The following is a 16,701-nucleotide window of genomic DNA, read 5'->3' on the forward strand; positions in this document are numbered from 1 at the left end:
TCCAACTGCTGTGACAGTCGTACATCTGGTTTGGAGCGGCTTGGTATTAAAACCAAAGGACACACAGTCCCGGGACACACAGTCCCGGGACACACAGTCCCTACCGTATTCTCCTTGAGCTAAGGACACACAGTCCTCGCCCAACACTCGTGGTAAGTCTTCAGGGCAGACTTCCAAACCCTCACAGACTTGGTCACCCGGCGATCCACAATTGACTGCTGGAAAGCTCTAGACCATGACGCCTAACCGTCTGGAGGATGCACAGTCCTCAAAGGTAAAAGGCTTCAGTCCCACACAGGAACAACTTCTTAAGTGATGCTCAATCACTAGGTTTGGTTTGTGGTTTCGGTGTATGGGGTATTTCCTCACTGATGAATTACTCTTGAAGACTCTGAGGAATTGGGTTGCTCTTATGACAAGTGTCAGTTTCTAACGGAGCAGCCAACCAGCTAGTGGTTGTGGGGGGTGGCTATTTATAGCCTGGGAGCATCCCGACATGATTTGACACTAATGCCCTTAAATAATATGACCGTTCGAGTGGATAAGACCAATGACTTGGCGTGGCTATCGAAACGGTCGGAACCCTCAACTATGAGAGTCCTCATGTCACTCGTATTCCTCACTTGAGGCTTTTGGTAGGATTAGGCTTGGGTTGAGCATCATGAGGAAATTCTTTCCATAGTGTAACTTCGACCCCCTTTAACAGTACGGTGTTCCTATTATTCAAATGCGAAGAAAATAAAACAGAAAATGTAAATCTTCATGCTTCACATTCTTCAGAATGATTCTCTTCAGGACACACCGGACTTCTCAATATCAGTATCTTCATGAGGAATATCAATTTCATCGCAGATTCCTCGCGGCTCATTTCTTCAGCTTCAGAGCAATTTCTTCAACTGAAGACATACATTTTTAGGGGTCGATATTCTTCAAATATCTCAAACTCCTCAATGACTTATAGATCCTGTGTACACTCACAAACACATTAGATACTTAACCTATAAGTCTTCAAACCACCAAAATCACTAAGGGGCACTAGATGTACTTACAAATACAGACTTGGGATGCTTCTAGCTCCCCTTTCAAAAATCCCATAGGCTTCAGATCAACTCCAATTGGAGTGATTCAAATTTCCAAAGCCTTCTAAAATCATTATCTATTTTTAGAACCCTGGTCAACATTTTTGTGTGACTTATTTCTGTTGCAATAAATAAGTAGCTCCTATTTCTATTTATTTCACATTGAAAAATCTCTAGAATATTCATACCAACTCCAAATCCAGTGAAACCACTTCCTAAATATTTCTAAAATCATTCTCTGTTAAATGGGTGCCTCCACTCATTTTTAACAAAATGATTTCTGTGGGCTCCTTCAATAATCACTGATTCCTCCTTTCCTTCCACTCAGACACCCCTGATGATCCAAAACCCTTTGCAAAGATTCAGGTATTTTTCTTATGACCAGAGAGGTCCAAGAAAAATAAAACTTCTATTTATAGAACACTTTTATTTCTGCTTGATGTGTGGCTTACTATGGTTGTTTCTGACGATAGTTCACGGTAGACGGAGTATTCGGAGTTGGAGCGGAAGACCTCGAAGACCCTGAGGACTTACGTGAGCAAGGCAAGCAGCCCTTTGACCATGATTGAGCATATGTTACTTTCATGTCATAATAGCAAGTATTCCCGTAGCATATGATCAAAAGTGTCGGTACTCATCTGACATGATGTTACCGAAGGCTCCTTCGGAGCACATGTATTGAGCTTGACTCTACCCTTAGGGTTGTGCTAATACCATGTTGACAAGTAAAAGTAGCAGTAGTTCTATCATGACCATGATGTTGTCTTAACGCAAGAGTTTATGAAAACCCCGTCGGGTGCCACTAATGCCCGAGGGTGATGATGAGTTAGGTGGTCACTTTTGGTGAAGTGATGCACCCGATATTTGTGTGAGTAAGGTTTCGGAAATGGGATTAGATTTATGATGTGTCGACCGTCCCAACCTTACCAGTACAACCACGTTACCCCTTATGGGACGGGGCTATGTTAATTACTCTGGTCGGTGCTAGGAAAGAGCCACATTACTAGTGGCGGGAGTGATGTGTGGTCACTCTCGTGATGGGGTCGTGCCGGGTAGGACGACTATGCCATTTTTATGAGTTATAATCACACTGTTGGTCCCCGCATGGTTGGTACTGTCCAGAGTTGGTGCTCATAAGACGTACAACATGTGGGCTGGGTACCAATCGAGTGGACCTCTTTGTCTAGTCTCGTCAGGGGAAAGGCATTGATCGGGTACTTACCTCGGGTATGTGATATACCGTGAGTCGTGGATGACACGGAAGTTTCCCGGATCTCGTGGGTCAAGCGTACTACCTCTGTAGAGTGTAAACTATTCGAATAGCCGTGTCCACGGTCAAGGACAGTTGGGTAATCCTGCTTAAACTACGTCCTGATATTTCCGCATAAACCAAGTGTGCATAAGTGTGAGTATGTGTATGGTGATAAGAAAAAGTGTTGCTATGGTAACAATGATATGACCAAGTTTGGTGACTTGGCATGTAGGGTGAACCCGGATGGTTCAGCCCTCAACAGATATGTTGATATTTGTAACCTGTTCTTCGAGAGTAATTTTTTACCTTGATGCATATTCATGATCATTCCACCCAGATGAGTTACACTAGAAATGCATGATATGGTTATCCTTCACTTTCGTTGTTCATGTCATGGGCTGTTTGCGAGTACATTCAAAGTACTCATTGGCTTGCCACTGGTTATTTCATTGACCAGGTGTTAAAGAACAGGGTATGGTGAAGATTAACTCAGTGACGTTCTTGCGAGCTAGGACGCTTCCCAGTCAGAATGCCTGTAGGTTAAGGCTGATGGCATGGGTTCACGCTTTCAACCAATAATTCCGCTATTGGTCCGGTTTGGAGTGTAGGCCTTTAAGCCGTGTATATGTAAGACTCGACCGAGGTGGTCATTTATTGTATCAATGGTATGTATGGATGTAAGACTCTTTTATTCAGTATCTGTGTTCGGTGAGCATTGATCTTTGGGATCACTGAGCACGGCGGTCTCGACTCGTAAGTCGGGGTCCCCACAATGGAAGAACTCTTCAAATGATTAGATATGCTCCATGAGTATTCTGGGTGTTGTGGGACAACCCAGACATGAGTAAGTTGATATTGGTACAATCAGTAATCTTGCTTAATAATTTGCTATATTTATTGACATGCTATTGTTTGCTTCAATACTTGGTTGTTGTGAGCTTGCGATTAAATTCCAAGTACTCACCTGGCGTGTCATGCCAGATGCAGGAGAAGCCGAGGACGGAGGTCCTGATGGTCCGTACTAGGAAGTGTCCACTGCAGTGTCCTTGTGGATGGAGTTGCCGCTATGTTCCGCTACGCCGTAGAAGTACTTAGTAGTCTCCAGGCCCCACTATGTTTCAAAAATAATGTAGATACTGTTGCAGCACCGAGGGTGCCTTTGGCCTTACTATCCTTGTAAGATATGTACTTGTAACCATATGCTATCAATAAAGTCAGTTCAGTTCTGTTCCAAGTTGTTGAGTGTTTCCAGAGGACATGATCTATGGGTTGGAAACATTGGTAATCCGGTTCTCTGAGTCGGGGTGCCACACAGTGATGTCAGTATTGGGTTGCTAGCCAGAAATGTTTTGATTTCTTCTAGGGTTGTTGCTGCCTCATCGGTCCACACGAAGTTTTTTGTTCTCTTGAGGAGGTGCTAGAGCGACAGTTCCTTTTCGCCAAGGCGGGAGATAAAGCGGCTTAACGACGCCATGCAACCTGCCAGTTTTTGGACATGTTTCAGCTCCGTAGGAATCGCTAATTGGGATAGGGCTCGAATTTCCATCGGGCTATCCTCTATTCCCTTATGGGAGACAATGAATCCGAGCATTTTACCCACGGGACACCGAAGACACACTTTTCTAGGTTGAGTCGTATGTCATATTGTCGGAGATTGTCAAAAGTTTGTCGGGGGTCATCCACTAGCTCCCTGGCATGTTTGGTTTTGATGAACGCGTCGTCCACATATGCCTCAACTTTCTTGCAATTTGTTTTTTCTAGACATGTTTTAATCATGTGTTGATATGTGGCACCTGCAGTTTTTAACCCAAAGGGCATTGTATTGAACCAGAATGGCCCGTAGGGAGAGATGAAAGCGGTTGCCACCTGATCGGATTCCTTCATCTTTATTTGATGGTATCTAGAGTAAACGTCGAGGAAGCAGAGTGAGTCATGTCCTGCGGTGGCATCAATTATTTGGTCAATGTGAGGAAAAGGAAATGGATCCTTAGGGCAGGCCTTGTTGAGGTCTTTGAATTCGACACATAATCGCCAAGATTTTTTCCTTTTTTGGGACCTTGACCAGGTTTGCTAACCACTCGGGATGTTTGATGTCCCAAATGAATCCGGCTACGAGCAATTTTCCTAGTGTTGTGCCCATGGATTGATCCTTGGGTTTGGAAAATGAAGTAGTGTTTGTTTGACACGTTTTAAGCCGTCTATTATGTTCAAGCTGTGCTCGGCCAGTCTTCGTGGAATTCCTGGCATGTCTGAAGGGTGCCAGGCGAATATATCCCAGTTTTGTCGCAAGAATCCATGGAGTGCTTCATCAATCATGGGGTCAAGCTTTGTTCCGATGGACGCTATTTTGGCACGGTCTGTCAGGTGTAATTCAAACTTGACTATTTCGTCTGCACGCTTGAAAGATGTGGACTTGGGAATCTTGCCAAGAGTCACATCGTCCCTGTCAACCACTGATCTTAGTTTGGTGAGTTCTTCGACCGTAAGGGCTTATGAGAGTGCCTCGAGGACGAGCGCTGCGGTTTTATTTTCAACCCGTAGGGCTCTATCCAGATCGCTTGTTAGGGTAATGCCAACATTGGGTCCGGGCATTTTGAGTTTCATATACCCATAATGGGGTACAACCTGGAATCTATTGAAGGCCTCCCGCCCCAGGAGGGCGTGATAGCCGCTTTTGAATGGTTCGATATGGAAGGTGAGCTCTTCGGACTTGTAATTCTCATGGGTGCCGAAGACCACATCGAGGGAGACCCGACTCGTGCATCAAACATCTCTTCCGGGGATTATTCCTCAAAAAGTTGTGCTACCGCGTTCGATGCGGGATCGATCGAATTGCATTTTCTCCAATGTATCTTCATAGATGAGGTTTACGCCACTACCGCTGTCCACTAGCACCTTAGATAGCTTAAAACTATCTATAATGAGATTGAGGACTAATGCGGCTGGTGTTTGGTTGGACCGTATTCCAGGCTGGTCTTCCTGTGTAAATGTGATGGGTGTGTTTGTCCATAGGTGTGTTGTGGCCACCATAAATACTTGGTTGGCTTATCGTAGAGCTCTTTTCCTTTGATTATTTGAGGAGAAAGTCTCAAAAATCATGATCACATCGACACTATTATGGGGGGTTCGAGTGAAATCCCTTGCTGTGATTGGGCCTCGAGAATAGCTTCTCTGCTTTTAGCTACCTGTCTGACGACCCAACAACCTCGAAGCATGTGGATTGAGACTATGTGTGGTAACGCTCAGTGAATGGGGCAAGGGCTATCCAATAGCCTATCCGGTATGGTTTGAGATCCATCAAGGGGCTTGTTCTTTTCTTATGACCCGCATTTACTTAGTTGATGCTGAAGTATGCGCTTTTTGAGCTTATCTGGGTTGTTTGGTGCGGGTTAATTCTGTGTGCAGCTGCTGAGACTGCTAGGTACTTTCCATGGCATAGTATTTATGTACCAATGCTGAAAGCTAAGTGAGGCATTGGATGCGGCGATGGGCGAGGGCATTCAAGATTCCCTCTTCATGGCAGTTTTGTCGAAATAAGTTTATAATGTCCTCGCAGTTATAATTTGGTATCCGGTTTATGTTTAGCAAGAATCTAGCCAAAAGTGTTGGAATAACTCTCCAGGCGCATGCATGACATGTTGGAGGTCTTGTATACTACGCCCTTCTACGATGCTCAGATGATTCCTAGACTAGGAGTTGGGTGGGAAAAATTAAGTGTTTTGACAACACGCATTCCTCTGGTATTACTGATCATATGTGAAACCGTTGGAGAGTTTGGAGTGCCAGGTCTGGAACCCGTATGGCTGACCGGGCGTGAAAACTTGGAGTCTGAATTAAGTTCGGGGCGCAACTTGTTCGCCAGAGAATCCGGGTTACCGAATATTTGGACGCAAGCGGTCTTGAGTTTCGGTGGTCGGGAGGGCAACCCCCCCCCCCCCCGGTTGTTTTCTCAATAGTGGGGATCAGGTGGGTAATAGGTGGGACATAAATTTCCCTATCATCGGGTTTGATGTCGATCTGGTCATAGACACATGGTAGTTCATGGGATACTCACATGGCTTGTATTCGGCCAAGCAGCTCGTCTAATTTCTCGTACCCATGACGACCGTGAGTCTGGAGCCTACGGGATCAATCGAGGCGTTGCCACCTTCAGAGAATTCGGAGCTGGGCCTGGGATGCGGCCACCTGCTAGTGGTTCGCATTGCGTGCCGGTTCGGGATCCAAGACCGGAGCTTTAGCATGAGTCATTTCAAGGACGAAACCAACATCCTCTGATGTCAAAGCATTGTTAGGGAGGGACATTATCAAATTGAGGTCTCCCTAGGAATCGGCGACGAACTCCAAGTTCCTGAACCGAATCTCATGATTGGGGGCGAAAGTTCTGACCTAGTCGAAGTGACCGAAGGGATCGGTATGCAACACAACACTACCGAACGCAAAAATCTGTCCAGAGACAAAGATATCCCTCGTGCAGATTTCGTTGCCGATGATGAGCGAGCCATCCATCCTTCTCTTGATCGTGCACTAGAGCTTTCAGTGAAAGCACGGATGTCGATGTCAAAATCCATTGATCTCGAGTAGGGGGTATGAACTGCGGATCTAGGGTCAATAGGTAACAAGAGATGATGGAGACGTTGTTTCACCCACGTTCAAGCCCTCTTAATGGAGGTAAAACTCTACGTCCTGCTCTTGTTGTTATTGATGAGGTTGTACAGAATACAGAGTTGATCTACTGCAAGATCGATGTAGTGGTCTAAACCCTAATTGAAATAAGCTTAATGTGTCATACGAGTTACGACCCCCTGGCTTATATAGATGCCAGGGGTGTCACAGTTTACACAATGTCGATTACAACATAGAAGGATTATGTCGATTACTACATCTCCTTGGATTACACGCCAAGTCTCCGGAAGAGTCCATCTCAAATCCAACACTTCTGGCAATGGTCAAACAGGCCAGAGAGTCCGGCCCTTAAGGACAGTAGCTGGCCCAAGGGCCCCTAATCTCGGACTCCCTCAGTGCACTCATTGGAAAAGTGTCCAGGCCTTCCACAATTGTAACAATTTCGGTCACGGCTAGATGAACACTTCTCTTCATATCTTGAGTTGGAGCTTCTCTCTACCTCTATTCTTCTAGAACTTGTTGAATTTAGTGACCATGATCCTTATCTCTTCATCGGTAACAAGGATGTCACTTGAGGTAGCGGGAGTGTCGCTTGAAGCTTTGTATGCACCTCTTGACTTGTTGTTAAGCTCTTCATTGTCTTTGACTGACATTTCATGAGAAACAATCCTTCCAGTGACTTCGGTAGGCTTGAGATCTTTGTAGTTTGGCATCATTTTAATCAATGTGCACATGGTGTCGTACTTTCCATCCAAGGATCTAAGAATCTTCTGGATGATGAATTTGTTGTTCATCTCTTCTCTTTCTAAGCACACAATCTCATTTGTGATGAGAGCAAGCCTAGAGTACATTTCAGCAACTCCTTCACCATCCTTCATCTTGAACTTGTCAAGTTGAGTTTGTAGCACATCCAACTTAGATTCCCTCACACATTCGGTACCTTCATCCATATCAACCAAAGTATCCCAATTTTCCTTTGCATTCTCAAGAGGGCTAATCTTCTTGAAATCTTCGGGGCATAGACAGTTGAACAAAATGTCTCACGCTTGAGCATTGTATTGCATCTTCTTCAATTCTTTCGCAGTCGCTTCACAATGTGGTTCCTTTCCATCACCAAAGAATTCACCTTGCAATCCAACACGAACAACGGCCCAAATGGTGGGTTATGACCAAGAATATGCATTTTCATCTCATGCTTCCAAGTAGCAAAGTTTGTGCCATCAAAATATGTACCCCTACAATAATAATTTCCCTCACTAGATGTCATACTCTCCTAGTTTGTGAAACCAATGCAATGGAGACCAAAGCTCTGATACCACTTGTCGGGTCTGAAGTATGTCTAGAGGGGGGTGATTAGACTACTTGACCAAATAAAAACCTAGACTTTTCCCAATTTTAATAGTTGGCAAGTTTTAGCAACTATACCAAGTCAGGCACACCCTACACATGCAAGTCTAAGAGTGTAACAGCGGAAAGTAAAGAAATGTGCATGTAAGTAGAGGGAACGGATAGGAAGATCAAACGCAATGGGGACATGAAGATTTTTCATGTCATTCTGATGGGTGTTGCTATCGTACATCCACGTTGATGGAGACTTCAACCCACGGAGGGTAACGGTCGCGGGAGTCCACGAAGGGCTCCACCCACGAAGGGTCCACAGAGAAGCAACCTTGTCTATACCATCACGGCTTATGTCCACAAAGGACTAGCCTCACTCGGGGTAGATATTCATGGAGTAGGCGATCTTCTTGCCCTTACAAACTACTTAGTTAAACTCCACACAAAGTCGGAGGCTCTCAAGTGACACCTAACCAATCTAGGATACACAACTCTCCAAAAGGTAATAGATGTGGTATGAATGATGAACTCCTTGCTCTTGTGCTTCAAAAGATAGTCGCCTCAACACTCAATCACTCTCTCACAGATTTGGCTTGGTAGAAGAAATTGATTGGGTGGAAAGCAACTTGGGGAGGCTAGAAATCAAGATTCATACGGTAGGAGTGGAATATCTTGATCTCAATAGATGAGTAGGTGCTTCTCTCTCAGAAAATAGATGGGGCAAGTGTTGGCTTGTTCTGATTTCTCTCTCTTCAGATGAGAGGGAGGTGGATGTGTATATATAGGCATCTCCAAAAATCCAACCATTAAAACATTATTGCCCAACTCGGTGGAACTGAAGCAAAAACTCGGTTGCACCGACTAGTGCAAAACATGGCAACTTTTGATATTTTGGTGAAACCGATATATAATTCTCAGTGACTGTAATTTGGCTGCACTAGGCACTCAGCCAAACTCGGTGGCACCGATTCCTAAAACTCAGAGATTACGATTTTTAGCAAATGGCTACAAGGGAGTTGGTCACAATTTTCGGTTGCACCAAAATCAAACTTGGTTGCACCGAGAAGGATAGGGTTTGGCTCTGGATATATCTCGTATGAAACTCGGTAGGGCTGGTTTGGAATAGTTGGTGGCACCGAATTTGTGTGTTAGGCTTTAGACAAAATATTTTGTGGGAGACTTTCATGAGGGGTTTTGGTGGCTAACTCTAAGCATCCCCTTTTAATAGTATTGGCATTTATATGGACTCAATTGTGAGTTCGCACATAAAAGAAAAATGTAGAGTCTTGAAGCTTGTTGCCAATTTATGTTCCTTTCATCTAGGGGATCTCCTAAAAATACTTTTCCAATCCATTCATTGAACTTTTCCTAAAATATACTTGCTAGAATCATTAGTCTAGTGAAATATATGTTGTTATTAATTACCAAAACCACCTAGGGAGAAGTTGTGCTTTCACGAGGGTGTGCCTTGTGAGCTCGTAGCTCTCTTATAGGTCTTTTGTTGTCCTCTTGAATCTTCTAGGATTTATTCTGGTGCAGAAAGAATCACCATAGAGTTCCATCATGTTTAGACTTCATTCGATATTGATTTTCTAGAAAATGGAAAACAAGCAAAAACAGGAAATGGAACCTAGAACTAAGTTAATAGGTTAGTTCCCAAAAAGATATAAAATGACCTCTAAAGTATATAAGATTCATAAAAAAGTAGCATGAAACAATCAAAAATTATATATACTTTGGAGACGTATCAAGCATCCCCAAGCTTAATTCATGTTCATCCTCGATTAGGTAAATGATAAAAATAAAATTTTTAATGTTGAATGCTACTTTGCATGTTTTTCATGTAATCTTGTGATATAAATGTTGTGAAACGGTGACTTAATATATATCAAAACTATAATAGAAATGAATGACAGCAAATGACAAATAACTTTCAAAATAACAACACTAAAGAACGTTATCCCCTAATTCATTTAATCATTTAAGAAATGACATGACTTTGTCTTCCTAACGTCAAGTATAAATCATGATCTCCTCGGTGCTGAACCAAGTAGTCCACTCATACTTTTTCAATCAATACCTTAGCGTGAGTGATACATCTCCAACGTATCTATAATTTTTATTGTTCCATGATGATATATTATAATTCTAGAGTACTTTTGGGTATTTATTTACCATTTTATATTATTTCTAAGCACTATACTATTGAACTAGTGCCCACTGCTAGTTGGTGTTTTTTGCGTGTTTTCACTTTTCAGGTTTTCCATACGAAAGGAATTCCAATTGCCCTGAAACTTTTTGGTCATTTTGTGTGGGCCAAAAGAAGACCAACAAGCACCGGAAGAAGGCTGGAGGCCTCACAAGGGTCCCACAAGCCAACAGGGCGCGGCTTGGGGGGTGGGTCACGCCTTGATAGCTTGTGCCTCCCTCATGGCCCTCCCAAGTCTTATCTTTGGCTTATAAGTTCTCATGTACCCTAAAAACACCATGGGGAGTCCCAAAACACTTTTTACGTTGCCGCAAGTCTGTGTTTCGACTGGAGGCCATCTGGAGCTATGTTTCGGCACCCTGTGGGAGGGGCGTCGATCACAGAAGGCCTCTTCATCAACCTCGCCACCCTCACTATGATGTGTGAGTAGTTCACCACAGACCTACACGTCCATAGTTGGTCCTATATGGCAATTTCTCTCTCTCTTTGATCTTCAATACAATGATCATCGCATCTTCGCTTTGATCCATATGATGTAATCCTTTTGTGCGGTGCGTTTGTTGGGATCTGATGAATTGTGGGTTTATGTTCAGATTATTCGTGATAAATATTTGAGTCACCTATGAATACTTATATGGTTCTTATGTGCATGATTATGATAGCTACGTAATTCTCTCTGATCGATTGAAATACTTTGCCCAACTAGATCGATATTTATTCGGTGATAGAGGAGCGTCGTGGTAGGTTTAACCTGGAGAATTTCTATATCCCAGTGACAGAAGGGGACAACATGTGTCTTTGTGTCGCTGCTGCTAAGGATAAAACAATGGGGTTTATTCATATTGCTTGAGTTTACTTTGTCTACATCATGTCATTGTTCTGAATGCACTACTCTCTTTTACTTAATACTCTAGATGCATGCTGGATAGCGGTTCACGAGTGCAATAATAGTAATAGGTGCACGCATGAGTCGACCTATTTCTTTATGGATGTCATGCCTATATACACATGATCATTGTCATGAATATTGTATAACTATTCGTTTTTCTGTTAATTGCACAACAGTAATTTGTTTACCCATTGTATGCTATTTTTCATGAGAGATGCCGTTAGGGAAAGCTATGGCCCCCGAGCCTATTCACAACATATAGATAAAAACCTTTATCACCTTGTTTTTATTTTATCTTGATATCTACAATTATATACACACCTCACTTGCTTGCAAATAACAAGACAAGAGGGTTGACAACGTCAACCCTCTAGCCCGTGTTGGGTGCATGTTGTTTGTTATTTTGTGTGCAGCTGCTGAAGATGATTGTGATTCATATTCCTATTGGCTCAATAAACCTTGGTTTCATTACTGAGGGAAATACTTACCCACTTTGTCCTACGATAACTTATTCCTCTTCACGGAAAACCCAACGCAGATCACGACTATGAGGAAGGATTTCGGGCGTTGTTGTCGGGGAATATAATCACCAACTACCAAGTAACTCCACACAAAATTTCATTCATTTGTTCCTCTTTTTATTTCCTGGTATATTTAGTTTGTCACATAAAAAATAAAGAAATAAAATTGATCTTTGCTTGCTTACCTTGTCACTAGATTGCATCTCCCATCTCTAGTTTGCTTGAAAGTTGCTATCATGTCTGAGTTTGAAGTTAGTAATGCTTCTGCCTCTAGCGCGGAAACCCTTGATTTGCCAACTTCACCTTGCGATGAGAATGCTAAAATAATTTTTGATTAAGTTGTCAATGAAAAATTTGATAATCTTGCGAATAATGATCCTCCTAAGGTGGAACCGATTATGTAAACTAAGACGTTCCGCACAAGAATTGGTAATATTATTGGAAAGAGTGTGATCCAAGATTATTTAACTTGTGCGGGATCATTACCATTGATAGGAGGTTCAATTGTTGCTAGAACTACAAGTTATGTGGATGCAATATCTTTGCTTATAGCACAGTTGGAGAGATAATTTGTGCACATGCATGCTTTTATACAATGGTTGTTCCCAGAATTCTCTAATATCCATGAAGCTTCCACTAAACATCTAGCTACTATATTCCTTTCCCAAGAATTTAGTAATATCGTACAAGAATCTAGGTATATATTTTATCATTATAGGGTTAACGGTGAGTGCCCACCCATAGACGGAGTTCTTTATGAGTTGGAAGAAATAAGCAAAGTAAGATCCACACACTTTGTTTCTTATGATGAGAACTTTAGAAAGAAGGTACCGCTTAACGTCCTAGTTGATAAGATTTCTAAACACAATGATCAATTTGCTATACCAAAAGTTGTATTGTATTATGAACTTCAAACAAAATTAAGGAAATACCTCCATAGGAATTTATACAATGAGGAACTAACTATCACTTATGAAAAAACCGACGAAGAGCCTCATGTTCCTCCCGAAGTAGACCTTTCGGATCCTAATGTTTTGCTATTTAGTACCTTCAATTATTTTTGCTTACCTATCCAAAAGATTACTTCTGAAATAAGGGAATATGATTATAGCATCACGGGTCATTCTTTCAAAGATGACAACACTTGAAACTATGCAATGTGCCTAGCTAGGGGCGTAAAATAATAGTGCTTGTTGGGAGGCAACCCAATAGTTATCTTATTTTTTGCTTTTAATTTTCTATTACTGTGTGATAAAATGATTATTTCCTCTCTAATTATTGTGTTTTTATGTTTTAGTTAGTGTGTGTGCCAAATAAATCCTTTGGGATGATTTGCATGATGAGTAGAATTGATATGGTGCAAAAACAGAAACTTTGACGTCCAGTGCAGATTTTTTCTGATTTTACTGGAACTTATTTTTAAGATGAATTTATTTAAAAAGTATTTCTATAAAAATTCCTCAGGACACCCTAATGTTTCAGAATTTTTGGAGTTACACAATATAGGTTCGTTGCAAATTACTACACAGTGTTCTGTTCCACTCAGATTCTGTTTTTTCATGTGTAGTTTGCTTGTTTTGATGATACTATGGATTGTATCGGGGCGTATAATCCATGGAAGAGTTAACATATAGTACTATATCTAAAATAAAATAAGAATCAATTTGTTACAGCACCTAAAAGTATTTGATATGTTGCTTATACTAACGGATCTCACAAAGTTTTGTTGAGTTTTATGTGATTGAAGTTTTCAAGTTTTGGGTATTGTCCCGATGGACAAACGATTGAGGAGTAGAAAAAGTCTAAGCTTGGGTATGAACAAGGCACCCCAAGTTAATACTATAGGAAGACTCAAGCGTCTAATCTTGGAAATGCGTCGAAAGGCATCCCCTCTTTTCATTTCAATCCATCGGTACGTTACTTGGAGCTATATTTTTATTCATCGCATGATATGAGTTTTGCTTGGAGCATCTTTTGCTTTTGTTTGATTTTACTTTCAGTTTACCACAATAATTTTTTGCTGAACACACCTATTTTAGAGAGGTACCACATCATCAGAATTTGTTAGAATACTATATGTGCTTCACTTATATCTTTTGAGCTTAGCAGTTCCTCTAGTACTTCACTTATATCTTTTTGAGCATGGTGGTGTGTTGATTTTATAGAAATATTATGCTCTTGTTGTTCACTTATATTTCTTTGAGATCTGGTTAAATAGTGACGGTAATTTGCATGGGTCATAAGACTAGATCAAAAATAATGAGTATCCAATGAGTGATGATAAAAACCATCATGTAGCACGTATAGAGAAATTGTGGGTTAATGATATTGATGTGGTGATATCAAAAAAGTGTGAGTGCATTATTATTAATTCAGATAGGTGTGAATATTAATATATGTTCAACTTCTTGTTCATCTAGTAAACTAAAAAGGCATGGTGATGATGTGTGAGCATTTCTATTCCTCGTTGAAATCCTTATGTTGTTTTGAGTCAGAGTAGCGTGATGGTTATTTCCTACCAACCCTCTCCATCGAGGCATGCGAGCAGTACATTGATTTGTGATAAAACTAATAAAACTTTGCAATAACTATATGAGTTCTTCATGACTAATGTGACACCATGGACATACGCACTCTGACCTCCTCATATTTGTTAGCCTCTTTGGTACCATGCATCGCCCATTCTCACCTTGAGGATCGGTGCAACTTTCGCCGGTGCATCCAAACCCCGTGACATGACATGCTCTGTCTTGATAACCCACAAGTGTAGGGAATCGCAACAGTTTTCGAGGGTAGAGTATTCAACCCAAATTTATTGGTTCGACTCAGGGGAAGAGAAAGAATATTCTCAAGTATTAGCAGCTGAGTTGTCAATTCAACCACACCTGAACGATTAGTGTCTGCAAGCAAAGTATCAGTAGAAAAGTAGTATGATAGCAATGGTGCCAGAAACAGGTATGTTGACGGCAGACTATTCCTAACTTGTTGTATCAATGGCGCTAGTAAAGTTTGCAGCAAGTAACAGCAAAGTAGCAAGTAACAGCAGTAGCAAGTAACAGCAGTAGTGACAGCCGTAGCAAGGAGCAAGGAACAGCAGTAGCAGCAGAGTAACAGCAGTAGTAGTAACAACAGTAGCAACAAGGTAAAGTAGCAAGGACCAGTAGTAAAAGACTCGTAGGCAGTGGATCAGTGATGGATGAGTATGCCGGATGTGATTCATCATGTAACAGCTATAACACGGAGAGATAAGTAACTAGCTCCTGTTCGTCAATCTAATGTAGGCATGTATTCCGTATATAGTCATACGTGCTTAGCAAAAAGAACTTGCATGACATATATTGTCCATCCCTCCCGTGCCAGCGGGGTCCTAATGGAAACTATGGGATATTAAGGTTCTCCTTTCAATAAAGAACCGGACCAACGCATTAACATGTGGTTAATACATGAACTCCTCATACTATGGTCATCTCCGAGAGTGGTTCCGGCTATTGTCACTCCGGGGTTGCCGGGTCATAACACATAGTAGGTGACTACAACTTGCAAGATAGGATCTAAAACACACATATATTGGCGACAGCATAATAGGTTTAGATCTGAAATCATGGCACTCGGGCCCTAGTGACAAGCATTAAGCATGGCAAAGTAGTAGCAACATCAATCTCAGAACATAGTGGATACTAGGGATCAATCCCCGTCAAAACTTTCTCGATTACATGATAGATCTCATCCAACTCATCACCATCCAGCAAGCCTACGATGAGATTACTCACGAACGGTGAAAAGCATCATGGAATTGTCGATGGAGGAAGGTTGATGATGACGATGGCGACGATTTCCCCTCTCCGGAGCCCGGAACGGACTCCAGATCTGTCCTCCAGATGAAGAATAGGAGGTGGCGGCGCCTCCGTATCATAAAACACGGTGAATCCTTCTCCCTGATTTTTTTCCGGGCGAGACGGAATAAATAGAGCTGAGTTTGGAGGCGGCGGCGCCATGTGGGCCCCACAAGCCCTCACGACGCGGCCAGGGGGTTGGCCGCGGCCTGTGGGCTTGTGGCCCACTGGTTCACCTCCTCCGGTGGATCTTTCCGCAGGTATTTTTCATTAATTCCAGGAAAATTCTCCGTAAATTTTCAGGTCATTCCGAGAACTTTTATTTCTACACAAAAACAACACCATGGCAATTCTGTTGAAAACAGCGTTAGTCCGGTTAGTTCCATTCCAAACATGCAAGTTAGAGTCCAAAACAAGGGCAAAAGAGTTCAGAAAAGTAGATACGATGGAGACGTATCAACTCCCCCAAGCTTAAAGCATTGCTTGTCCTCAACCAATTCAGTTGACAAACTAAAAGAGACAAAAGAAAAACTTTGACGAACTCTGTTTCATCTTGTTGTTGCAACTATGTCTAACTCACAACCAGAATTTCAGCAAGATCACAAGCTAACCACATAAGCAAATGACAACTAGGTCTCACGGTAAACTCATATCAATGGCATAATCAACTAGCGGACAAATAATAATAAGCCTCAAATGTCAACACTTCAATCGAAACAATATGAAGCAGTATGAATAGATGGTATCTCGCTAGCTCTTTCTGAGACCCCAAAACATAAATGCAGAGCACCTTCAAAGACCAAGGGCTGACTAAACATTTTAATTCATGGCAATGAAGATCCAGTCACAGTCATACTCAACACAGTTAAAAGCAAAGCGTAAAAATGACAGAGGTGCTCTCTAATTGGTGCTTTTATAAGAGGAGGATGACTCAACAGGAACATAAATAGACAGGCC

This window comes from Hordeum vulgare, chromosome 3H (genome assembly GCF_904849725.1).
Source record: "Hordeum vulgare subsp. vulgare chromosome 3H, MorexV3_pseudomolecules_assembly, whole genome shotgun sequence".
In the NCBI taxonomy this organism is placed as follows: Eukaryota; Viridiplantae; Streptophyta; class Magnoliopsida; order Poales; family Poaceae; genus Hordeum; species Hordeum vulgare.